The following is a 26468-nucleotide window of genomic DNA, read 5'->3' on the forward strand; positions in this document are numbered from 1 at the left end:
AGCTCTTCATCTCTGCCTACAAAATATGTCTCAAAGCTGACACTTCGTCCATCTTCACTGTCTGCTACAACACATCATCCTCTCGACACCCAGATGGCAGTCATGGCCTCTTACCTGGTCTTTGACTTCCACTTTTTCTCCTCTAATCCATCCTCCACAGTGCTCATTCAGAACAGAAGAACAGATTGTGCCACCCCCTTGCTTAAATTCCTCTAGCGGTTTTGCCTTTGCGTACACAATCAGATCTGAATGCCTTACGTGGTCTGCCAGGCACTGCCTGGTCCAACCCCGCCACTCTGGCCAGCCTCCTTTTCCTCCAGGTGCCCCTCACCCACCTCCTGTTGCTCTGGCCACCCTGGCCTTCCCAATTCCCTAAGATACCAGTCTTCCTCTTCTCAGGGCTTATTCTGTCCTTCCTGCCTGAGATGCTCTTATGCCCTTTCTCATTATCAACATCACCCCCTCTTGCAATTGGGACCTCTTCTGAGGGGCCATCTCTGGCCCCCCTAACAAAGTAGTGCCTTAGTCACATCCCTGTATTTTGTGTACTTTCTAGCCCTTACTTATGCCTGACATTATTTTATTCATTTGTTTAGGAGTTATCAGGACTCTTCGCACTAGAATATGACCTCCTTTAGGGCAGAGAATGTATTTCTCTTGTTCACCAGTGATTCCCCAGAGCCTTGAATTGTACTGTCATGTGATTTTGTCATCCAGAAGAAAATGTGTTTTTGATCATGGCACTTTGGCTCCATTCTCTAGTCTTAGTGGAACACAGTGATCAGGAAAACCTGTAGGTATGATTTATCTCTGCCTCTCATGGTAGCACTGGGTGGGGTATAAAGAAATAAAGCATGAATAAATGCTACTTGGGGCTGGCAGACATGGAGGCAATGAAGGAGAGTATATGTGTGATTGGTGAGTGTGTATTTATGTGTGCCTGCATGTATATTTGGGGACAGGATTTCATCTTATAGTTGAGCATGGTAAATGACTTTCAGTTGCGTTATCTACTATTCTGAGCCTAACTTAGTGTAAATAAAGCACCAGGTGGCAGCAGGGGCGTGTTACTACATTTTCTTGGCACTTGAGGCAGTTTTCCAGTGGATGAGAGGCTGTACAAAATGGACAATTAGACACAGCCTCTGCACAAAGAGCTTGCAATCTATAGATGGATCTGTTGCCATCATATAAAGGTCTATATCTGCGTTACCAAAAACATATGTACTGAATGTCCTTCTCTGCAAGATATTAGGCAAAGACTGCATAGTCCTAGCAGACCAAGGTGCGCCTTGCGTTGTGGAGACTTTTATTAGAAAATAAAAAAGAAAGGAAATATAGACGGCTGCATGAGCCCTGAACAAGTTAAGGAGCGATCGTTTATTGCAATTATTGGTCTACTTGTTTTACAGTTTACTGTTTATTTCATCCTCTAGGCTGAGAATTCCTTGAGGGCAGGGTCCAGTCTTTTTTATCTTTGAACCCTGAAACACTTAGCAGAGAGCCTATCACATAAACGAGGTTTAATGAATGTTTGTTGAAAGAATGAAAAAAAAAAAGGTTTTGAAGAAATGAGACAGGAAGACAATAAATGTTATTATGTAGGAAGAAATTAGGGGCATGTCTGGTATAAAGTATTTGCGTTGCATGCTTTTAATCCCAGTTTATGGTCATGTTCATCTTTCTTCCTTTTCTCCTCTTCAAGAAACGTCAAGAATCCTTCCATGCCTCACTTCAGTGGAATATTAGCCATTGAGAGCTCTTTAGATCAGGAAATCCAGTTGAAGGAGTGCACTTACTATGCAGAGAAAATCCTTAAGACATATTCCCACTTAGCTGATTAGCGTTGCCCATCATTTTTACAGCTAAAGAACATCACTGTGGACCTGGAGATCATGTTCTGTGTTTTATAATCTTAAACATCTCAGTATCTGTATGGTCACCCAAACAATGAAAGGCAAAGGCCATGTCTTACAATTCAGTGCTTGAGCTTCTCTTGAGAGAGGTTCCCTTTTTTTCCATGCCAGCGCACCACCTCCCAGCCCCACAGCAGAGGGGGCCTGGAGCAATTTCTCCCTCCTTGGGTGGAGGGGTAGTGGGATGGAAAGGAGAGGATGGATAGGCCTCAGAAAGAGGAAAGGCAGAAAGGCCTGAGCCAGCTATGGCACAGGGGAGAGGAGGAGGAGAGCTCTCTGGAGTGTCTTGGGGTCTTGGAGTGTCTTGAGGCAGGTTAATGCAGGGATGGGTTTCTCTAGGTCAGACTGCCCGAGCCTGCGAATGCAGGTTAGATTTCAGATTACATTAGGGTCGTGTTGTTCCTCCCTAAATATAGCTTAAATTCTAAAGAGAATTCATTCTTATATGTCTTCTCAATCTCCAGATCCAGTATCTGCCACAAGTCCAGGGAGTCTGAATCTAAATTTCCTTTAACAGAGGGAAAGTCTTTCCTTCCACAATCTTAAATTAAAAGGTTTAAAACTGCAAATGGAGGAAGCACATTGGTGTGAATGAATGTCAAAATATACCTGATGGTCAGCTTCTTCCCCACTTTCTTTGAGAAGAGGGGAGAAAACCACAGAAAAGTAGGGGCTGGAGACTTCAGCCAGGCTGTTTTTTTTTTTTTCTTCCTTGTACAAAGAAGAGAAGCCACTGGCTAAACTCTCTCTGCAAAGATCAATATAGACATTTTAACAGCGTCTAATCTCTCTTTTCCCCTGATCTTTTCCACATTTATGATAACCTCTAAAAAATAATATAAACGTATTGTGAATTATAGAGAATTATCTTAAAAACTGAATATGGCCACCTAGTTTTGATGCCTGAGTTTGTGTCTGCTTCTGATCATATTTCTGCCAAGAGAAGGACAAATAACATCCCCTATTCATCTGTAGATGAAAGTTTTGTACTAGTTCAAGAAAGTGAAAGTGCTGGGAGAATTGTCGTCACTATTGTGGGACAGAGAATAGAAATGTCAAACTTGAAAGAATCTGTGCATATCAGAGAGTACAGCATTTGTGTGGTATTAATATTTTAAATGTTTCACTTGTATTCTTTTTTCATACCAACTTGTTGCAGTTCAATAGCAAAAAATAAATCAGTATGCAATGAGTAATTTTTTGCTTAGGAGAATTTTTTTAATTGCAGTATTTTATTTGGGAGGTGTGCACCCTTAAATTGGTTGACTCCCCGCAAAACAAATCTGTGGTTAAATGAGCTCCTTTTTTTGAAAGAAAATTGTCAGCAGTGATATGGCAATGATTTAAATGCACATCCATTGTGCACAAAATCAAAAGAACCAAGTTAATAAGATGTTACATTTTTATCAGTAAACTCTGTATGTTGATTTTGTTTAAACAAAACAGTATTATGTATCACATTAACTTAATGAGGTCAATTTGAATTTTATTGGTTTTGCTTATATTTAATTTGTGAATTGATTTGGTTTTATGGTTGCTTATATAAGAGCTATACGTACAAGGAGTGGAGTTTTCATCTAGTTTTATGATTGTATATATTTACAGTTCATCCCCTTTACCTATTTCACTCCCTTCCCCGCCCCTTCCCTCTGGTAACCACTACTCTTTTCTCTGTATCTACATGTTTGTTTTTGTTTGTTTTGGTTGGATTGTTTATTATTTTATTTGCTTTTTTATATTCCATTATGTGAATGAAATTATATGGTATTTGTCTTTCTCCATCTCAATCAGCTGATTTTTAATGCTTTCGGTTTTTTTCTTCCTATTCTCTCATAAACTCACTCCAATCATGTTTCCACCTCAACTATGCTACCAAACCTGCTCTTGTCAAGATCACCAATGACCCCCACGTGGCTAGATTCAGTGGCACATCTCCGTCCTCATCACCCTTGACCTATCTGCAGCATTTGACATTGTTAATCATTTCTTCCTCCTGGAAACACTTTCTGCACTTGGCTTCATGGTCGCCATACTTTGAGCTCTCTTCCTACCTCACTGGCTACACCTTCTCAATTACTTTCGCTGGTTCCTTCTCTTCCTCCAGACCTCTTAATTTGACATGGTCCAAGGTCCAGGTTTTGGAATACTTTTCTTCTAATTCCCCTGGTGATGTCACCTAGGCATCTTTTTTTAATTGAGGTATAATTTACATATAACATTACTTAGTCTTATAGTTTTAAAATTTCATCTAAATGCTGTTGACTGCACATTTGTCTATAGCCCAGACCTTTCTCTTAAGCTTCAAGCTTTTATACCCAAATGGCTACTTAACCTCTCCATTTATTATCTAGTAGTCACCTCAAATGTAACAAAACTAAGCTTCAGATCTTAGATAGTAAATGCTATGCTGCACTGCACACATCCCCCTTCAGGACAGTAGCCTACAGAAGGGTCCCTGTCTAAGAATAGCTGTCTGCTGAAAGGAGCTGTCTGGCCTAAGGTACCATCCTCACTGGAGGCAGCTCCCATCCAATGCCTGAGAAGCCTGATCCCCTCACCTCAACTTGGGACTATGCTTGAGAGTCATCCCAGCTCCTCATGGGATCAACTGCAGCCTCTGTCAAAGCTGGATCACAGTTCAGCTTCTCTGACTGCCCACTTCTCCTTCTCTCCTTCTCTTTACAGGGGGTGTTCCAGAGAGCAGTCTCTGGGAACAGTAATCTCTGTCTCAGATCTGTTTCCTGGAGAACATGCCTCAGATAGTAAATATTGAAAATGGTCCTAGGGAACAGATTCTCAAAAAAGGATTTTGGAACTGGATCACCAGCTCGTTGGCAGGGAATGAAAGCCTCATCACTGGCAGTGGGTGGGGTACTCATAGCCTTTGGTGTTCTGTAGTGTTTTTAAAAGGATGTAGTGGTTTATTATCATCAATTGTTCTATTTACGATTGAGAGGGCCGTTGATATCTCTACTATAAGAGTGGGTTTATCTGTTTATCCATTCAATTCTATCATTTTTTCATGTTGTGCTATTAAGTGCATGTACCTGTAGGCTTGGTATAGCTTCTTGAGAATTAATCATTCTATCATTATAAATATCCCTCTTTAATCCTGGTTGTATATTTCAATCTGAATAAGAGTTTTGTTTCTTGTAGACTTTGTTTCACTTCAGCTAGTTTAGCAACATGAGTCAGTAAACTTTATTTTTGATCTCAACCATATTTGCATTATGTTTCTTTTCTCCTTCCTTGTTCAGGACCACATTTAGTTATTCCTTCTCTGAAGCTTCCAAAGACAGAATTTGTTATTACCTCTGGCAATCATACTGAGCATGGAACCCACTGAGCACAGATTGCATGCGTTCTAATTTTATTGAGCATGATTGCATGTATTTGTTTTAATTATGGGTTGGCTGCTTTTGGGTCAGATATACATCAATTGTCCAAAATAGGTGGATCATGTTATATAACATGACTGTCCCAGGGATACTCCTTGATTAGGGCCTATGGACCTACCACTCCCTTAATGAAAAGCAGAGAACATATATACCATTGATGACCAAATATAAGGTAAACCCAAAATATAAGATGATCTGCCTTATGTTTATAAGATGTATCCCTGTTGTTGCATATATCTCTGGTTCACATCCTGTTTAATGTTGCATTGTATAACTATACCATAATTTGCCCATTTTCTGTAGATATTCATATGGAACCCTATTACTTTTCAAACTGATATTTAAGATGCTTATTTATGCTGTCATAAAACAGATAAAATTGTGAGGTCATATAAATTTCTCTCTCTCTCTCACTCTCTCTCTCTCTCTTCCTTTCCCTCTCTCCCTCCCTCTCACCATTTCAGTCAGGATACATCTTGAATATCCAAATATTTTTATTTGTTTGATGTCATTTAAAGCTGATTAATCTTTCTCGACCAGACATACTTCGTAGTTCAAAATAAAATGAGTCTCCTGCAACACAAGAGACTTTGCAAATATCTTTCTTTTCTGAGTGAATGTTGCAAGAGAAATGAAAAATATGTCCATAAAATGCTTGTACACAAATATTTATAGTAGTTTTATTCATAATAGACCCAACTGGAAATGACCCAAATTTCTATCAACAAAGTGAAGGAGTAAACATGTCATGGTATATTTCTAAAATGGAATGCTAGTTGTAATTTTAAAATAGCAAATTATTGATATACAGAATCTCAAAAACTTTGGTCATGTTTGGAAGATCCATATTTACATGGCCACCACTAAGTTGTGAAGGTCAGGGAAGGTGTAAAGGGGAATAGGCTGGTGTAAGATGTAACACCTGGCTATGTTAAAATGGAAAGCACAGTCTCTTTGAGGTGGCAGCATCTGAGATAAGATCTTAAAGATGAGAATGAGCCAGCCATAAGAAGAGTTAGAGGAAAGTACTCTAGGCTAAAGGAACAGCAAGTGCAAAGGCCTTGAGTCAGGGAAGGAAGAAGAGAGACCTCCTGTGGCTAAAGCAGAAGAACGGAAAGAAACCTAATTATGAGCTATGTGAAGAGTAGTATGAGATAAGGCTGGAGATGGAGGCAGGAACCAGATTATGTATAGTTCTACAACTGATGGAAAGAAGTATACTTTAAAAATCAACTTTATTCCAGTATTTTATATATATATATACACACACACATAAATTAATATATTTATAAATATAAAATATATTGATATACTATATAATTATAAATATATTATATAAAACTATATATGTGTAATTTACTTATATATTATATATTGAGATAAAATATATATTATACACAGGGATAAATATATACACATTTATTATATGATTTATATATTATATATTGGGATATAACATATTATACAGGGATGTAATAGATAATATATATTTATTATATGTAATAAAATGCACCCATTTTAAGCACGTAATTTAATGAGTTTAACAATGTCAGATATGGTTACCTTGAGTAACCACAAACAAGATCAAAATAAAGAACATTTCCATAACCCAAATTTCCCTCCTTCCTCTTTCTAGTCAATCTCCTCCATCTTCAGTCCCAGGCAACCACTTTCTTATTTCTGTTACCATAGATTGGCTTTGCCTGTTCTAAAATTTCATGTAAATGAAATCATACAGAAGGTTCTCTTTTGTATTTGAGCTTACTTTGCTCAGCACAAAGATGCAAGTACAGTTCAATTGGAAGGGGATAGTCTCTTTAACAAATAGTGCTGGAACAATTGTATATCCATATGGAGAAAAATAAACCTCAACTCTTATAGCATATTCACGACAACTCAAATTTAATCATAGACCTATGCATAATAAAGCTATAAAACTTCTACAGGAAGACACAGACAATCTTTGCAACTCAGATGTATGCAAAAATTTTCTAGTTAGGGCATTAAAAGGACAAATAAAAATTATAAAATTGGACTTCATGAAAATTCAAAACCTCTAAAGTGTCTGCTCTTCATAAGACACTGTTATAAAATGAAAAGGCAAGCCACAGACTGGGGGAAAATATTCACAACATGTATATCTGACAAAGATTTGTGTATAGAATACATAAAATTTCTTTTAACTCAATAAGACAAGAAATTTAATGAAAATGGGTGAGAGGCTTAAACAGACTCTTCACAAAAGAAGATACATGATAGCCAGCAAAAACATGAAAAGATGCTCTATATCTTGAGCAGAAAATCAAAAATTGAAACCATAATGAGATATCAGTTTATATCCAATTGATGGATAAAATTAAAAAGATTGAAAAAAAAGGTTGACGATACATGTATGAGCAAAACTGTGGAGCAACATGAATGTTCCTATATTGCTGGCAATGATGTAAAACAGTGCAGCTACTCTGGAAGACACTTTGGCAATTTCTTATAAAGATAAACTTACACTTACCATCTACCAAGATATTTAATTCCATTTTATCTCTACTGTTTGCTTATTAGCTATGCTATTTTTTTTAAACGGTTGCTCTAAGGTTTACAACACACATCTTTTATTTATCATAATCTACCTCAAGATATCACTTCATAATTAATGTCTGAATCTTACAATAGTTATATTTCCATATTCCCTTCTCATCCTTTGTGCTATTGTCACCAAAGATTTTACTTCTATATGCTATAAACCCCACAATACATTATTGGTTTCGTTTTAAATAGTCAATTATCTTTGGAAGAATAAAAAGATGAGAAAAAATTTCTTGTATATTTATGCACATATATACCATTTTCAGTGTTTTCATTACATATGTAAATCCAAATTTTTACCTGGTGTCTTTTTTTTTTTATTGCACATATAAGTGAGATCACACAGTCTTTGTCTTTCTCTGACGTATTTCACTTAACATAAATCCCTCAAGGCCCATCTGTGTTGTTGCAAATGGCAGGATTTCCTCATTTTTTATGGCTGAATAATATTCCATTGTATATACTATAAACTACAAGTTTTTTATCCATTCCTCTGTCAATGGACACTTAGGTTTGTTTCTATGTCTTGGTTATTGTAAATAACGCTTAACATGGGAGTGTAGATATTTTTTCTAGTTAGTGTTTTGGTTTCCTTTGGATATATTCCCTTGAAGTGAAATTGCTAAATCTATTTTTAATTTTTTGAGGATCCTCCATACAGTTTTCCATAGTGGCTGTACCAGTTTACAAACTCACCAACAGTGCACAAGGGTTCGCTTTTCTCCACATCCTTGCCAGCATTTCTTATCTCTTGTCTTTTTGATGATGGCCATTCTAATAAGAATGAGATGATATTTCATTGTGGTTTTGACTTGCATTTCCCTAATGACTAGTGATGTTGAGCACATTTTCATGTACTTGTTGGCCGTTCTTATATTTCCAAAGACAGTAGTCTTTGGAAAAATGTCTGTTCAGGTTGTTTGCCCATTTTAATATTATTTGTGTGTGTGTGTGTGTGTGTGTTGCTATTGATTAGTTACATTCTTTATATATTTTGCATATTAACCATTTGTCAGATATGGTTTGCAAATATTTTTTGCTACTCTGTAGTCTTTTCAGTTTGTTGATTATTTCTTTCGCTGTATGTAGTCTCACTTGTTTATTTTTAATTTGGTTGCTTGTGTTTTAGGTGTTGCATCCAAAAAGTCATTGCCAAGACCTATGTCAGGAGACTTTTTTCCTATGTTTTCTTCTAGGAGTTTCATGGTTTCAGGTCCTGCATTTAAGTCTTTAACCTATTTTGAGTTAATTTTTTGTGAGTGGTAGAAGATAGGAGTCTAATTTCATCCTTTGATATATGAATATCCAATTTCCCAGCACCATTTATTGATGACACTGTCTTTTCTCTATTGAGTATTCTCAGCTCCTTGTCAAATATTAGTTGCCCATATATACTTGGATTTATTTCTGTATGTGCTTGGGTTTATTTCTAGGCTCTTGATTCTCTTCCATTGATCTATTTGTTTTTATGTCAGTACCATACTGTTTTGATTACTATAGCTTCATAGGATAGCTTGAAACCAGGAAGTGTGGTGACTTCTTCCTCAGGATTGCTTTGGATATTCAGGGTCTTTTGTTGTTCCATATAAATTTTAGGATTTTTTTCTACTTCTGTTAAAAAAATGCCATTGGAATCTTGATAGGGATGCACTGAATCTATAAATAGTTTTTGGTAGTATTGACATTTTAACAATATTCCTCCAATCCATGAACAGGGGATAACTTTCCATTTATTTGTGTCTTCAATTTCTTTCATCAGTGTCTTGTAGTTTTTAGAATAGAGATCATTCACCTCTTTAGTTAAGTTTATTCCTAAGTATTTTGTGTTTTTTATGCTATTGTAAATGCGACAGTTTTTAAAATTTATTTTTCAGATAATTTATTGTTACTGTATAGAAACATTACTGATTTTTGTATGTTAATTTTGTATCCTGAAACTACTGAATTTGTTGATTAGATCTAGCAGGGCTTTGTGTGTGTGTATGTGTATGTGTGTGTGTGTGTGTGTGTGTGTGTGTGGAGTCTTTAGGATTTTCTGCATATAAAATCATGTCAATTGCAAATAGAGACAATTTTACTTCTTCCTTTCCAATTCTGATACCTTTTATTTCTTTTTTTACCTGATTTCTCTGGCAAAAATTTCCAGTATTATGTTGATTAGGAGTGGTGAGAGTGGGCTCCCTTGTTTTCTTCTTGATCTTAGAGAAAGAACTTTCAAAAATTCACCATTGAATATGATGTTAAGTGTGGATTTATGATATACGAACTTTATTTTGATTCTGTCTATATATAGTTTATTAAAAGTTTTTATCATGAACAAATGTTGAATTTTGTCAAATGCTTTTTCTATAGCTATCATGATGATTAAATAATTTTTTCTTTAATTCTGTTAATGTGATGTATCACATTGGTTGATTTGCATATGTTGAACCATCTTTGCATCCCAGGGATGAATCCCAGTTGATCATGGTGAATGATTCTTTTAAAGTGCTGCTGAATTCAGTTTGCTAGTATTTTATTGAGAGTTTTTGCATTTATATTTGTCAGGGATATTGATCTGTAGTTTTCTTTTCTGTGGGTGTCCTTTTCTGGCTTTGATATCAAGGTAATGCTGGCCTCACAGAATGAGTTTAAGAGTACTCCCTCTTCAATTTTTTTGGAAGAGTTTGAGAAGAATTGGTGTTAATTCTTATTTAAATGTTTGGTAAAATACACCAATGAAGCAATCTGGTCCTGGGCTTTTCTTCATTGGGAGATTTTTCATTACTAATTCAATATCCTCATTAGTATTGATAGTTGGTCTATTCAGGTTTTCTATTTCTTTCAGATTAAGTCTTGGTAATTTGTACATTTCTAAGAATATTTCATTTCTCTAAGTTGTCCAGATGTTGGTGTGTAGTTGTTCCTAGTAGCCTCTTATGATCCTTTGTATTTCTGTAATATCAGTTGTAGTATCTCCTTTTTCATTTATAATTTTGTTGATTTGGGTCCTCTCTGTTTTACCTAGGTTAGTCCCACTAAAGCTTGTCAATTTTGTTTCTATTTTCTTTTATATTTTGTATTTATATTACAGAGTTGGTTTATATTTTAACCAACTCTTAGTTTTGTTAACCTTTTCTATTGTTTTACTGTTCTCTATTTCATTTATTTCTGCTCTATATCATTTCCTTCCTTCTGCTAACTTTGGGCCCAGTTTGTTCTTCTTTTTCTAGTTACTTAAAGCATAGAGTTAGATTGTTTATTAGGGATCTTTCTTGCTTCTCAATGTAGGTGTTTATCACTATGAACTTCCCTCTTATAACTCCTTTTGCTACATCCCTTAAGTTTTGGTATGATGTGTTTCTATTTTCATTTGTATCAAGATACTTTTTAATTTTCCCTTTAATCTTTTCTTTAATCCATTGATTGTTCAGGAGAGTGGTGGTTAGTTCCCATGTATTCATGAGTTTTCCAGTTTTCCTCTTGTTATTGATTTCTAGTTTCATACCATTGAGGTCAGAGAAGATACTTGGTATGATTTTAATTTTAATGAATTTGCTAAGACTTACTTTGTGGCCTAGAATATAGTTTATCCTAGAAAATGTTCCATGACACATAAGAAGAATGCGTATTCTGTTGTTGTTGGATAGAATGTTCTAGTGTGTGTTAGATCCATTTGGCCTATAATGTTGTCAAATCCACCATTTCTTATTCTCTGTCTGGATGATGTATTCATTGTTGAGAGTGGCATAGTAAAGTCTCTAACTGTTATTGTATTGCTGTTTATTTCTCCTTTTAGTTCTGATAGTTTTTGCTTTATGTATTGAGGTGCTCTGATGTTGGGCACATAAATATTTACAATTGTTGTATCTTCTTGATGTATTGACTGCTTTGTCAATATATAATCACCTTCTTGGTCTCTTTTTACTATTTTTAGTTTAAAGTCTATTTTGTCTGATATACGTATAGCTACCCCTACTTTTTTTTTATTATCATACTTGAAATATTTTTTCTATCCCTTCACTGTCTGTGTGTGTCTTTAGGGCTAAAGTGAGTCTCTTATAGGCAGCATATCATTGAATCTTGTTTTGTTTTGTTTTGTTTTTAATCCAATTATCCATTATATGTCTTTTGACTGCAGAATTTATTCTGTTTATGTTTAAAGTAATTATTGATAAGGCCTTACTATTGTGATTTTGTTAATTTTTTCTGGTTGTTTTGTAGATCCATTGTTCCTTGTTTCTTATCCTGATCCTTTTTTGTGTGTTTTGATGTATGGTGGTATCCACATACTTTGATGGTATCCATGGTATCCACATGCTTTGATTTCTTTATTATGTACTTTTGTGTAACTACTACAGATTTTCCCTTGTGGTTATCATGAGGCTTATATAAGATTATAACATCCTATTTTAAACGAATAACAAATTAACTTCTGTAGGATTCCTAAGCTTTACACTTTTAATTCTCCTCCTCACATTTTACATTCTTGATGTTAAAATTTACTTATTTTTATATTATGTAACTAATAAGAGATTATTGTAGTTAAGCTTATTTTTACTACACTTATTTTAAACTTAAAAATTTTTTTAAATTTTTATTGGAGTATAGTTGATTTACAATGTTGTGTTAGTTTCCATTGTACAGCAAACTCTTGTTTAGATTCTTTTCCCATATAGGCAATTACAGAATATTGAGTAGAGTTCCCTGTGCTATACAGTAGGTCCTTACTGAATTATGGTTTTCTCTAGATATATGCCCAGGAATGAGATTGCCGGATTTTCGGGGTTTTTTTCTTTTTTAAATTTTATTTATTTATTTATTATTTTTTGGGGGGTACACCAAGTTCAATCATCTGTTTTTATACGCATATCCCTGTATTCCCTCCCTCCCTTGAGTCCCCCGCACCCTCCCTCGAGTCCTCCCCCACCATCCCCATCCCAGTCCTCTAAGGCATCTTCCATCCTCAAGTTGGACTCCCTTTGTTTTACAACAACTTCCCAATGGCTATCTATTTTACAGTTGGTAGTATATATATGTCTGTGCTACTCTCTCACTTCGTCTCAGCTTCCCCTTCACCCCCCACCCCCCCCAAAACCTCGAGTTCTCCAGTCCATTCTCTGCATTTGCGTCCTTGTTCTTGTCATTGAGTTCATCAGTACCATTTTTAGATTCCATATATGGGAGTTAGCATACAATATTTGTCTTTCTCTTTCTGACTTACTTCACTCTGTATGACAGACTCTAGGTCTATCCACCTCATGACATATAGCTCCATCTCATTCCTTTTTATAGCTGAGTAATATTCCATTGTATATATATGCCACATCTTCTGTATCCATTCATTTGTTGATGGGCATTTAGGTTGCTTCCATGTCCTGGCTATTGTAAATAGTGCTGCAATAAACATGATGGTACATGTTTCTTTTGGGATTATGGTTTTCTTTGGGTATAGACCCAGGAGTGGGATGACTGGATCATATGGTAGTTCTATTTGTAGTTTTTTAAGGAACCTCCAAATTGTTTTCCATAGTGGCTGTACCAACCTACATTCCCACCAACAGTGCAGAAGAGTTCCCTTTTCTCCACACCCTCTCCAATATTTGTGGTTTCCAGATTTTGTGATGATGGCCATTCTGATTGGTGTGAGGTGATACCTCATTGTGGCTTTGACTTGCATTTCTCTGATGATGAGTGATGTTGAACATCTTTTCATGTGTTTGTTGGCCATCTGTATGTCTTCTTTGGAGAAATGTCTATTTAGGTCTTCTGCCCATTTGTGGATTGGGTTATTTGCATTTTTGGTATTAAGCTGCATAAGCTGCTTGTATATGTTGGAGGTTAATCCTTTGTCCATTGTTTCATAGGCAACTATTTTTTCCCATTCTGAGGACTGCCTTCTAGTCTTGTTTACGGTTACTTTTGCTGAGCAAAAGCTTTTAAGTTTCATGAGGTCCCATTTGTTTATTCTTGATTTTATTTCCATGATTCTAGGAGGTGGGTCAAAAAGGATCTTGCTTTGATGGATGTCATAGAGTGTTCTAACTATGTTTTCCTCTAGAAGTTTTATAGTGTCTGGCCTTACATGTAGGTCTTTAATCCATTTGGAGTTTATTTTTGTGTATGGTGTTAGGAAGTGTTCTAATTTCATTCTTTGACATGTAGCTGTCCAATTTTCCCAGCACCATTATTGAAGAGGCTATCTTTTTTCCATTGTATACTCGTGCCTCCTTTGTCAAAGATAAGGTGCCCATATGTGTTTGGGCTTACCTCTGAGTTCTCTATTCTATTCCATTGATCTTCCTTTCTATTTTTGTGCCAGTACCATACTCTCTTGATCACTATGGCCTTGTAGTATAGTTTGAAGTCAGGAAGCCTGATTCCACCAACTCCATCTTTCCTTCTCAAGATGGCTTTGGCTATTCGGGGTCTTCTGCATTTCCATACAAATCATAAGATTTCTTGCTCTAGTTCTGTGAAAAATGCCGTTGGTAATTTGATCGGGATTGCATTGAATCTTGGATTTTCGTTTTTTAAGGAACCTCCATATGGTCCTCCATAGTGGCTGTACCAGTTTACATTCCCACCAACAGGGCAAGAGGGTTCCCTTTTCTCCACACCCTCTCCAGCATGTACTGTTTGTAGATTTTTTGATGATGGCCATTCTGACTGGTGTGAGGTGATACCTAATTGTATTTTTATTTACATTTCTCTAATAAACAGTGATGTTGAGCATCTTTTCATGTGCTTTTTAGTCATCTGTATGTCTTTGGAGAAATGTCTATTTAGATCTTCCATCCATTAAAAAAATCTTTTACTGGAGTATAGTTAATTTACAATGTTGTGTTTGTTTCAGGTGTGCAGCAAAGTGAATCAGTTATACATATACATATAACCACTGTTTTTTTTTTTTAGATTCTTTTCCTGTATAGGACATTAGAGAGTATTGAGTAGAGTTCCCTGTGCTATGTAGTAGGTTCTTATTAGTTATCTATTTTATACATAGTGGTGTGTATATGTCAATTCCAATCTCCCAGTTTATCCCTCCTCACCTTATCCCCTGGTAACCATAAGTGTGTTTTCTACATCCATGACTCTATTTCTGTTTTAAAAATAAGTTCATTTGTACCTTTTTATTTCAGATTCTACATATAAGTTATATTATATTTGTCTTTCTGTATCTGACTTACTTCACTCAGTATGACAATCTCTAGGTCCATCCATAGTTGCTGCAAATGGCATTATTTTGTTCTTTCTCATAGCTAAGTAATATTCCATTGTATATATGTGCCACATCTTCTTTATCCATTCCTCTGTTGATAGACATCTAGGTTATTTCCATGTCCTGGGTATTGTAAATAGTGCTGCAATGAACATTGGAGTGCATGTATCTTTTCAAATTATGGTTTTCTCTGGGTATATTTCCAGGAATGGGATTGCTGGGTCATATGGTAGTCCTGTTTTTAGGTTTTAAGGAACCTCCATAGTGTTCTCTATAGTGGCTGTACCAATTTACATTCCCACCAGCAGGGTAAGAGGGTTCCCTTTTCTCCACACCCTCTCCTGCATTTATTGTTTGTAGATTTTAAAAATATATTCATTTCATTTATTTCTTTATTTGATTGTGATGGGTCTTAGTTGTGGCATGTGGGATCTTTGTTGCAGCCTGAGGGATCTTCTGTTGCAGCCTGCAGGATCTTTAGTTGTGGTATATAGGATCCTTTGAGTTGTGGCCTGTGGGATCTTTTTTTAGTTGCAGCATGTGAACACTTAGTTGTGGCATGTGGGACCTAGTTCCCTGACCAGGGATCAAACCCAGGCCCCATGCATTGGGAGCATGAGTCCTAGCCACTGGACCACCAGGGAAGTCCCTGTTTGTAGATTTTTTGATGATGGCCATTCTGACCAGTGTGAGGTGATACTTCATGGTGGTTTTGATTTGCATTTCTTTAATAATTAGTGATGTTGAGCATGTTTTTGTGTGCTTTTTGGCAATCTGTATGTCTTTGGAGAAATGTCTATTTAGATCTTCTGCCCATTTTTTGATTGGGTTGTTTGTTGTTTTGATATTGAGCTGCATGAGCTGTTTGTATATTTTCATTACTTCATTTACAAATATTTTCTCCCATTTTGAGGGTTGTCTTTTCATTTTCTTTATAGTTTCCTTTGCTTGCAAAAGATTTTAAGTTTTATTAGGTCCTATTTATTTTTGTTTTATCTTCATTACTCTAAGAGGTGGATTGAAAAAGATCTTGTTGCAATTTATATCAGAGAGTGTTCTGTCTATGGTTTCTTCTAAGAGTTTTATAGTGTCTGGCCTTACGTTTAGGTCTTTAATCCATTTTGAGTTTATTTTTGTGTATGGTTTTATGGAGCTTTCTAATTTCATTCTTTTACATGTAGCTGTCCAGTTTTCCCAGCACCACTTATTGAAGAAACTGTCTTTTTTCCATTGTATATCCTTGCCTCCTTTGTCATAGATTAAGTGACCATGGGTGAGTGGATCTATCTCTCAACTTTTTATCCTGTTCCATTGATCTATATTTCTGTTTTTGTGACAGTACCATACTGTTTTGATGACTGTAGCTTTGTAGTATAGTCTGAAGTCAGGAGGCCTTATTCCTCCAGCTCCGTTTTTCTTTCTCAATATTGCTTTTGCTATTTTGGGTCTTTTGTTTTCCATACAAATTCTACAATTTTTGTTCTAATTCTGTGGAAAATACCATTGGTAATTTGATAGGGTTTGCATTGAATCTGTAGATTGCTTTGGGTAGTATAGTCCTTTTCACAATATTGATTCTTCCAATCCAAGAACATGATATATCTTTCCATCTGTTTGTGTCATCTTTGATTTCCTTCATCAATATCTTATAGTTTTCTGCACAGAGGTCTTTTGCCTTCTTAGGTAGGTTTATTCCTAAGTATTTTATCTTTTTTGATGTGATAGTAAATGGGATTGTTTCCTCGATTACTCTTTCTGATCTTTTGTTGTTAGTGTATAGGAATGCAAGAGATTTCTGTGCATTAATTTTGTATCCTGCTACTTTACCAAATTCATTGATTATCTCTAGTAGTTTTCTGGCTGCATCTTTAGGATTTCCTACATATAGTATCATGTCATCTGCAAGTAGTGACAGTTTTACTACTTCTTTTCCAAATTGTATTCCTTTTATTTCTTTTTCTTCTCTGATTGCCATGGCTAGGACTTCCAAAACTATGTTGAATAATAGTGGTGAGAGTGGACATCCTTGTCTTGTTCCTGATCTTAGAGGGAATGCTTTCAGTTTTTTAGCATTGAGAATGAAGGCTGCTGTGGGTTTGTCATATATGGCCTTTATTATGTTGAGGTAGGGTCCCTCTATGCCCACTTTCTGGAGAGTTTTATCATAAATGGGTATTGAATTTTATCAAAAGCTGTTTCTGCATCTATTGAGATGACCATATGGTTTTTATTCTTCAATTTGTTAATGTGGTGTATCATACTGATTGATTTGTGGATACTGAAAAATCCTTGCATCCCTGGGATAAATACCATTTGATCATGGTGTATGACCCTTTTAATGTGTTGTTGGATTTGGTTTGCTAGTATTTTGTTGAGGATTTTTGCTTCTATGTTCATAAGTAATATTGGCCTGTAACTTTCTTTTTTCGTGATTTTTTTGTCTGGTTTTGGTATCAGGGTAATGGTGGCCTTGTACAATTATCTTGGGAGTGCCCCTTCCTCTGCAAGTTTTTGGAAGAGTTTCAGAAGAGTAGGTGTTAACACTTCTCTAAATGTTTGATAGAATTGCCTGTGAAGCAATATGGTCCTGGACTTTTTTTTGTTGAAAGATTTTTAATCACAGTTTCAATTTCAGTACTTGTGGTTGATCTGTTCAGATTTTCCATTTCTTCCTAGTTCAGTCTTGGAAGGTTGCACCTTTCTAAGCAGTCGTCCATTTTTTCTAGGTTGTCCATTTTATTGGCATGTAGTTGCTTTTAATTGTCTCATTATCCTTTGTATTTTTGTGGTGTCTGTTTTAATGTCTCCTTTTTCATTTCTTATTTTATTGATTTGAGCTCTCTCCCTCTTTTTATTTGATGAGTCTGGCTAAAGGTTTATCAATTTTGTTTATCTTCTCAAAGAATCAATTTTTAGATTCATTGATCTTTTCTATTGTTTTCTTAGTTTCTATTTCATTTATTTCTGCTTTGATCTTTATGATTTCTTTCCTTCTACTATCTTTGGGTTTTGTTTGTTCTCCTTTCTCTAGTTGCTGTAGGTGTAAGAGTAGGTTATTTATTTGAGTTTTGTCATATATATTATATATATATATAATATGTATATATATATAATATATATATATATATATATATATATATATATATATATATATATCTGTATCTATATCTGAATCACCTTGCTGTACACCAGTAACTAACACAACATTGTATATCAAGTATACGTCAATAAAAAATGTAAAGTCTATTTTGTCTGGTATAAGTATCACTACCCTGGCTTTCTTTTGATTTCGATTTGCATGGCCCACCTTTTTCCATCCCCTCACTTCAGATCTGAAATGAGTCTTTTGTGGACAGCACATATATCACTCATTTTTGTATCTATTCAGCCACTCTATGTCTTTTAATTGGAGCATTTAGTCCATTTAGATTTAAAATAATTATTGATAGATATACACTTATTGCCTTTTTGTTAACTCTTTTTGGGTTGTTTTTGTAATTCTTTTTTGTTTATTTCTTCTTCATTTGTTATCTTCTATTGTGATTTCATGACAACTTTTAGTGTTATGTTTGGATTTCTTTCTCTTTTTTTGAGAATGTATCTATTATAGATTTTTGATTTGTGGTTACCATGAGGTTTATATGTAGCAATCTCTATTCATATGTGATTATTTTAAGTTGGTAGTCTTTTAAATCCAAACACATTTTAACAACCCTGCATTTTAAACCACACACATTTACCATTTTTGGCCTCTATTTTATATCCTTTTTTGTGTGTACCCCTTAACTATTTATAGTAGATATAGACAATTTACTCCTCTTGTCTTTTAACCTTCCTACTAGTTTTATGCATGGTTGGTTTGTTATATTTCCTATATATTTTCCTTTACCATGAGGTTTTTCCTTTGATATTTCTTTTCTGCTTAGAGAAGTCCCTTTTTAAAAAATCTTATTTCATACTTCTGAACTCTTTTAACTTTTGCTTATGTGTAAAACATTTGATCTCATTTTCAGTTCTGAATGAAACCTCACCATGTAAAGTATTTTTGGTTGTAGGTTTTTCCTTTTATTACTTTAAATATTTCATGCCATTCCCTTATGGCCTGCAGTGTTTCTGCTGAAAAGCCAGCTGATAGTGTTATGTGAATTCCTTTGTGTGTAACTAGTTGCTTTTCCCTTACTGTTTTTAATATTCTTTTTATCTTTAATTTTTGCCATTTTAATTAAAATGTGTCTTGGTATGGTCCTCTTTGGGTTGATTCTGTTTGGGACTCTCTGTACTTCCTGCACCTAGATAATTTGTTTCCTTTCCCAGGTTAGGGAAGTTTTCAGCTATTATGTCTTCAAATATGTTCTCTGTCCCTTTCTGTCTTCTCCTTCTAGGACTCGTATAATGCAAATGTTAGTATGCTTGATGTCACCCTAGAGGTCTCTTAAACTGTCCTCATTTTTGTCATGCTTTTTTTCTTTTTCTATTCTGTTCTAGTCACTGATTTGTTCCTGTGTATCATCTAATCTACTGTTGATTTCTTCTAGTGTACTTTTAAATTTCAGATATTGTATTCTTCATCTCTGGTTCTTCTTTATATTTTCTAACTCTTTGTTTAAAACTTCTAACCTCTCACTCTGTTCATCTAATCTTCTCCTGAGGTCTTTGAGCATCTTTATGATTATTACCTAAACTCTTTATCTGGTAGATTGCTTGTCTCCAATTTACTTAGTTCTTCTTCTGGAGTTTTATGTTTCTTCTTTGGAACATATTCCTCTGTTGCCTCCTTTTGTCTGATTTGATGTTTTTACTTCTTTGTACTTGTTAGGGTAGTTATGTTTCCCAGTCTTGGAGAAGCAGCCTTATGTAGGAAATGTCCTATGGGGCCCAGCAGTGCACACCCTTCTGTTCTCTAGAGCCTTATGCTAGGGGTGTCTTCTATGTGAGCTGTGTGGTTCCTTCTGTTATGGTGGAATGACTAATATGGGCATACTGGTAGATGTGGCTGACCCCCATTCCAGTTGGTGGCAAGGCCTTACCTTGTTCAGAGCCTGCCAGCCACCTGTGGGTGGATCCATATCCTAGCATAGCTGGCTGCAGGTCCAGGGGAGTCCCAGTCCTCGTTTTGTGCCACTAATGAGTCACACTGGATCATGAAGAAGCTGGCTTTGGGGCCCTGGAGGGTCCCAGGACTAGTGCTGGCCCATTGGTGTGCAGAGCAAGGTCTCAGGGCAGCTGGCTATGTGTCCAGAGATCTTGGGGCTAGTGTTGGGCTACTATGGGTGGGGCTGGTTCCTGACATGACTGGCTCTGCGGTCCAGGGTGTCCTGAAGCCTGGTCATGGGTGGGGAGGTGGTTCAGAGTCCTGGCTACATGGCCTTGGGGTCCTGGAGTTGGTTTTGAGTCACTGGTAGGCAGGGCCAAGGCCCAGGGGGTCCCACTGCTAGTGCCAACCTACCGGTGAGTGGGCCAGCTCACTGACACAGCTGGCTGCAGGACTTCAATTGTCCTGAGGTTGGTGTCTGCACATGGGTGGGTGAGGCCAGGTCCCAAGGCCAGGCTGGTGGATGGAACTAGGTTCTGGGTTCTCTGGCTATAGGGCCCTGGGTTTCTCAGAATTAGTGTTGGCCTATGTATAGGTGGACAGAGCTGGGGCCTAATAGATCCCAGGGCTGGTGTTCACCCCCTGGTGGGTAAGGCTGGGTCTCAGGGCTGGTGCCAGCCCCCTGGTGATTGGATCTAAGTGATGGATCCTCTGGTGGGTAGGACTGGGTCCCGGGCAGCTGGGGGCTCAGGACATCCTATTGCAGTCAGCTTAGTGGTGGGTAGGCTCTGTCCCTACCCGGTTAGCTGCTTGGCCTGGGGCATCCCAGGACTGGTACCAACCAGTCTGGTGGACAGGGCCAGGTTGTGGAACTAACTGGCTACAAAATGGTGCTTGCCAGCACTAGTGTCCTCATGGTGGGACAAGCTCCCCAAAATGGCTGCTGCCAGTATCTATGTCCCAAAGGTAAGTCCCAGTTCCCTCCTGCCTCTCTAGGTGGCTCTCCAAGATCAACAAGCAGGTCCAAGCAAGATTTGTTTCAAATTACAGCTTCTGCCCTGGATCTCAGAGTGTGTGAGATTCTGTATGTGTCTTTTAACAATGAAGTCTATTTCCCACAGCCTCTGGCTCTCCCAAAAGTAAGTCCTGCTGGCCTTCAAAGCCAAATTTTCTGGGAGCTTGTCTTCCTGGTGCAGGAGGCTTCCAGGCTGGTGAACCTCATGTGGAGCTCAGACCCCCTAGCTCCTTGGGGAGAACCTCTGCAGTTGTAATTATTCTCCCATTTATGGGTCACCCACCTGGGGGTTTAGGTCTTGACTATACTGCATCTCTGCCCCTCCTGCCTGTCTTGTTGTGGTTCCTTCTTTATATCTTTAGTTGTAGAAGATCTTTTCTGCTAGTCTTCAGGTCTTTCCCATTGGTACTTGCTCTGTACATAGCTGTAATTTCAGTGTACTGGTGGGAGGAGGTAAGATCAGTATTCGCCATCTTCCTATTCCACCATCTTCATAAATTTTTAGTTGCGTTCTGAAAATAATGAATTTTATATTCTTGAGTTCTATATTTTGTTTTTTTAAAAAGTTTCTTATTTTTTTCTGTCCATCAGTTTAGTTAGTTGTAGATAATTTGATCCTTTCAAGGCCTGTTGTTAAGTTGTTTTAAGATCTATGGGAGCACTTACTCTAGGGCTAACTTAACAACACTCCTAAGGTATGGCTCTTTTGGTATTTCTACTGACTGCCCTACGTGTTCAGTGATGTCTCTACACTTCAGACGGTAAAAATTAGAATCACTTCTGGCACTGGGAATTATTTGTCTTACAATTCTTTATATCTCTCTGGTAATTGGTCTTCCCCCGAAGTTATTCTTGCCCAGCTTCATTGGGTTTCACCCTGTGCATGTGCACACTGGGATTCAGTCAGACTCAGGGGGATGATAATGGAAATTTCTGGAATTCTTTCTCTGTGTAATTTCCTCCTCTTGAATATCTTGCCCCACAGATTCTACCTTTCTTTACTTGCCTGTGCTTCTATGTCTCCTCAAATGAGTAAGATAGCTGGGCTTTGCTTGGGTTCTTTCTTCCTGCACTGCAGTCAGGAAATTGCCTCTTGGCAGGAAGCCTTGGTATGAGAAGACCTATCTTATTTGTTTTTCTTTTCTTAGGGATCCTAGTCGTGTACAGCCTCTTGTCCAGTGTCTGGAAATGGTTGTTACCTGTATTTTAACAGTTTTTTAGGTGTTCATGATTGTATACCCTCTTCCTCATTCGTGTCTGGAAGAGGAATTCCAGGAGTATATATTTATTTTATTTCATTGTAAAAAAAAATAGTACAATGCAGAAAGTGGGTTTTTTTGGGGGGGTGGGGCAGAGGAGTGATGTGACTTCTGATTTACATTTTCAAAATATCATCTTGGTTACCCTGTAGAAAATAAAATGGAGTGACATAACAGTGAAATCAGAAAAACTAGTGAAAGAATATTGCAGAGAGTAAAGACTAGTAGTGTCTAGGCCCAAGTTTGTGGTAAGGTAGATGAGATAGACTTCAGAAATACAGAGCTTAGTCAAAGATTTTTTTTTTAATTGGAATATAATTTCATTACACTCTTGTACCAGTTTTTGTGGTACACCAAGTTCAATCATCTGTATTTATACACATATCCCCGTATTCCCTCCCTCCCTTGACTCCCCCTACCCTCCCCATCCCAGTCCTCTAAGGCATCATCCATCCTCGAGTTGAACTCCCTTTATTATACAGCAACTTCCCACTGGCTGTTTTACAGTTGGTAGTATATATATGTCTATGCTACTCTCTCACTTCATCTCAGTTTCCCCTTCACCTCCCACCCCAACCCTGTGTCCACAAGTCCATTCCCTACATCTGCATCTCTACTCTTGCCCTGTCCCTGGGTTCATCAGCACCATTTCTTCAGATTCCATATATATGAGTTAGCATACGGTATTTGTTTTTCTTTCTCTGGCTTACTTCATTCTGTATGACAGTCTCTAGGTCATTCCACCTCATTACATATAGCTCCATCTCATTCCTTCTTATGGCTGAGTAATATTCCATTGTATATATGTGCCACATCTTCTTTATCCATTCATTTGTTGATGGGCATTTAGGTTGCTTCCATGTCGTGGCTATTGTAAATAGTGCTGCAATGAACATGATGGTACATGTTTCACTTTGGATTATGGTTTTCTCTGGGTATATGCCCAGGAGTGGGATTGCTGGGTCATATGGTAATTCCATTTTTAGTTTTTTAAGGAACCTCCAAACTGTTTTCTATAGCAGCTGTACCAACTTACATTCCCACCAACAGTGCAGGAGAGTTCCCTTTTCTCCACACCCTCTCCAACATTTGTTGTTTCCAGATTTTGTGATGATGGCCATTCTGATTGGTGTGAGGTGATACCTCATTGTGGCTTTGACTTGCATTTCTCTGATGATTAGTGATGCTGAACATCTTTTCATGTGTTTGTTGGCCATCTGTATGTCTTCTTTGGAGAAATGTCTATTTAGGTCTTCTGCCCATTTGTGGATTGGGTTATTTGCATATTTGGTATTAAGCTGCATGAGCTGCTTCTATATGTTGGAGGTTAATCCTTTGTCCGTTCTTTCGTTGGCAAGTATTTTCTCCCATTCTGAGGGCTGCCTTCTTCTCTTGTTTATGGTTTCTTTTGCTGGGCAAAAGCTTTTAAGCTTCATGAGGTCCCATTTGTTTATTCTTGATTTTATTTCCATGATTCTAGGAGGTGGGTCCAAAAGGATCTTGCTTTGATGGATGTCATAGAGTGTTCTGCCTATGTTTTCCTCTAGGAGTTTTATAGTGTCTGGCCTTACATGTAGGTCTTTCATCCATTTGGAGTTTATTTTTGTGTATGGTGTTAGGAAGTGTTCTAATTTCATTGTTTGACGTGTTGCTGTCCAATTTTCCCTGCACCACTTATTGAAGAGGCTATCCTTTTTCTATTTTATATTCGTGCCTCCTTTGTCAAAGATAAGGTGCCCATATGTGTTTGGGCTTACCTCTGAGTTCTCTATTCTATTCCATTGATCTTCCTTTCTATTTTTGTGCCAGTACCATACTGTCTTGATCACTATGGCCTTGTAGTATAGTTTGAAGTCAGGAAGCCTGATTCCACCAACTCCATTTTTCCTTCTCAAGATTGCTTTGGCTATTCGGGATCTTTTGCATTTCCATACAAATCATAAGATTTCTTGTTCTAGTTCTGTGAAAAATGCAATTGGTAATTTGATCAGGATTGCATTGAACCTGTAAATTGCTTTGGGTTGTACAGTCATTTTCACTATGTTGATTCTTCCAATCCAGGAACATGGTATGTCCCTCAATCTATTTGTGTCGTCTTTGATTTCTTTCATCAATGTCTTAAAGTTTTCTGCATACAGGTCTTTTGCCTCCTTAGGCAGGTTTATTCCTAGGTATTTTCTTCTTTTTGTTGCAATGGTAAATGGGAGAGTTTCCTTAATTTCTCTTTCTGCTCTTCTGTTGTTAGTATATAGGAATGCAAGAGATTTCTGTGCATTAAATTTGTATCCTGCTACTTTACTAAACTCATCAATTAGTGCTAGCAGTTTTCTGGTAGAGTCTTTAGGGTTTTCTATGTATAATATCATGTCATCTGCAAAGAGTGACAATTTTACTTCTTCTTTTCCAATTTGGATTCCTTTTATCTCTTTTTCTTCTCTGATTGCTGTGGCTAAAACTTCCAAAACTATGTTGAATAATAATGGTGAGAGTGGACACCCTTGTCTTATTCCTGTTCTAAGAGGGAATTCTTTTAGTTTTTCCCCATTTAGAATGATGTTGGCTTTTGGTTTCTCATATGTGGCTTTATTATGTTGAGGTAATTTCCTTCTATGCCCATAGAGCTTTTATCATAAATGGATGTTGAATTTTGTCAAAAGCTTTTTCTGCATCTATTGAGATGAACATATAGTTTTTATCCTTCAATTTGTTGATATGATATATCACATTGATTGATTTGCATATATTGAAGAATCTTTGCATCCCAGGGATAAACCCCACTTGATCATGGTGTATGATTTTTTTTAATGTGCTATTGGATTCAGTTAGCTAGTATTTTGTTGAGGATTTTTGCATCTATATTCATCAGGGATATTGGTCTGTAACTTTCTTTTTTTGTGACATCTTTGCCTGGTTTTGGTATCAGGGTGATGGTGGCCTCGTAGAATGAGTTTGGGAGTGTTCCTCCTTCTGCAATATTTTGGAAGAGTTTGAGAAGGATAGGTGTTTATATTCATCAGGGATATTGGTCTGTAACTTTCTTTTTTTGTGACATCTTTGCCTGGTTTTGGTATCAGGGTGATGGTGGCCTCGTAGAATGAGTTTGGGAGTGTTCCTCCTTCTGCAATATTTTGGAAGAGTTTGAGAAGGATAGGTGTTAGCTCTTCTCTAAATGTTTGATAGAATTTGCCTGTGAATCCATCTGGCCCTGGGCTTTTGTGTGTTGGGAGATTTTTAATCACTGCCTCAATTTCTGTACTTGTGATTGGTCTGTTCATGGTTTCTATTTCTTCCTGGTTCAGTCTTGGAAGATTGTATTTTTCTAAGAATTTATTCATTTCTTCCAGGTTATCCAATGTATTGGCATATAGTTTCTTGTAGTAGTCTCTCATGATCTTTTGTCTTTCTGTGGTGTCCGTTGTTACTTCTCCTTTTTCATTTCTAATTCTGTTGATTTGCATCTTCTCCCTTTTTTTCTTGGTGAGTCTGGCTAATGGTTTATGAATTTTGTTAATCTTCTCAAAGAACCAGCTTTTAGTTTTATTAATTTTTGCTATGGCTTCCTTCCTTTCTTTTTCATTTATTTCTGCTCTGATCTTTATGATTTCTTTCCTTCTGCTCACCTGGGGTTTCTTTGTTCTTCTTTTTTTCTAATTGTTTTAGGTGTAAGGTTAGGTTGTTTATTCGATATTTTTCTTGTTTCTTAAGGTAGGGCTGTATTGCTATAAACTTCCCTCTTGGAACTTAGTCAAAGATTGAATGTTAAATATGGTTTGGGAATTGAGTGATTGGTGGAAGATGCACAGAGGATCAGAGAAAGAGCAGGGGGAATCAAGAATTGTTTAAAATATTATTTTGAACATAGTGAATTTGTGACACTTATTAAACATCTAAGAGAAAATGGTAAGTAGGCAGTCAAATCCGTAAGTCTGAAGCTCAAAGGAGATGTATAGACTGGAGACATAAATTCTAGAGTTGTAGACATATAGATTTTAAAGTTATGCTAATAGATAAAGTAATCCTAAGGGGATGGGTGGTTAAAGTACTAAAACTTCACATTCCCGCAG

The sequence above is a fragment of the Hippopotamus amphibius genome, chromosome 1 (genome assembly GCF_030028045.1).
Source record: "Hippopotamus amphibius kiboko isolate mHipAmp2 chromosome 1, mHipAmp2.hap2, whole genome shotgun sequence".
NCBI classification, from domain to species: Eukaryota; Metazoa; Chordata; class Mammalia; order Artiodactyla; family Hippopotamidae; genus Hippopotamus; species Hippopotamus amphibius.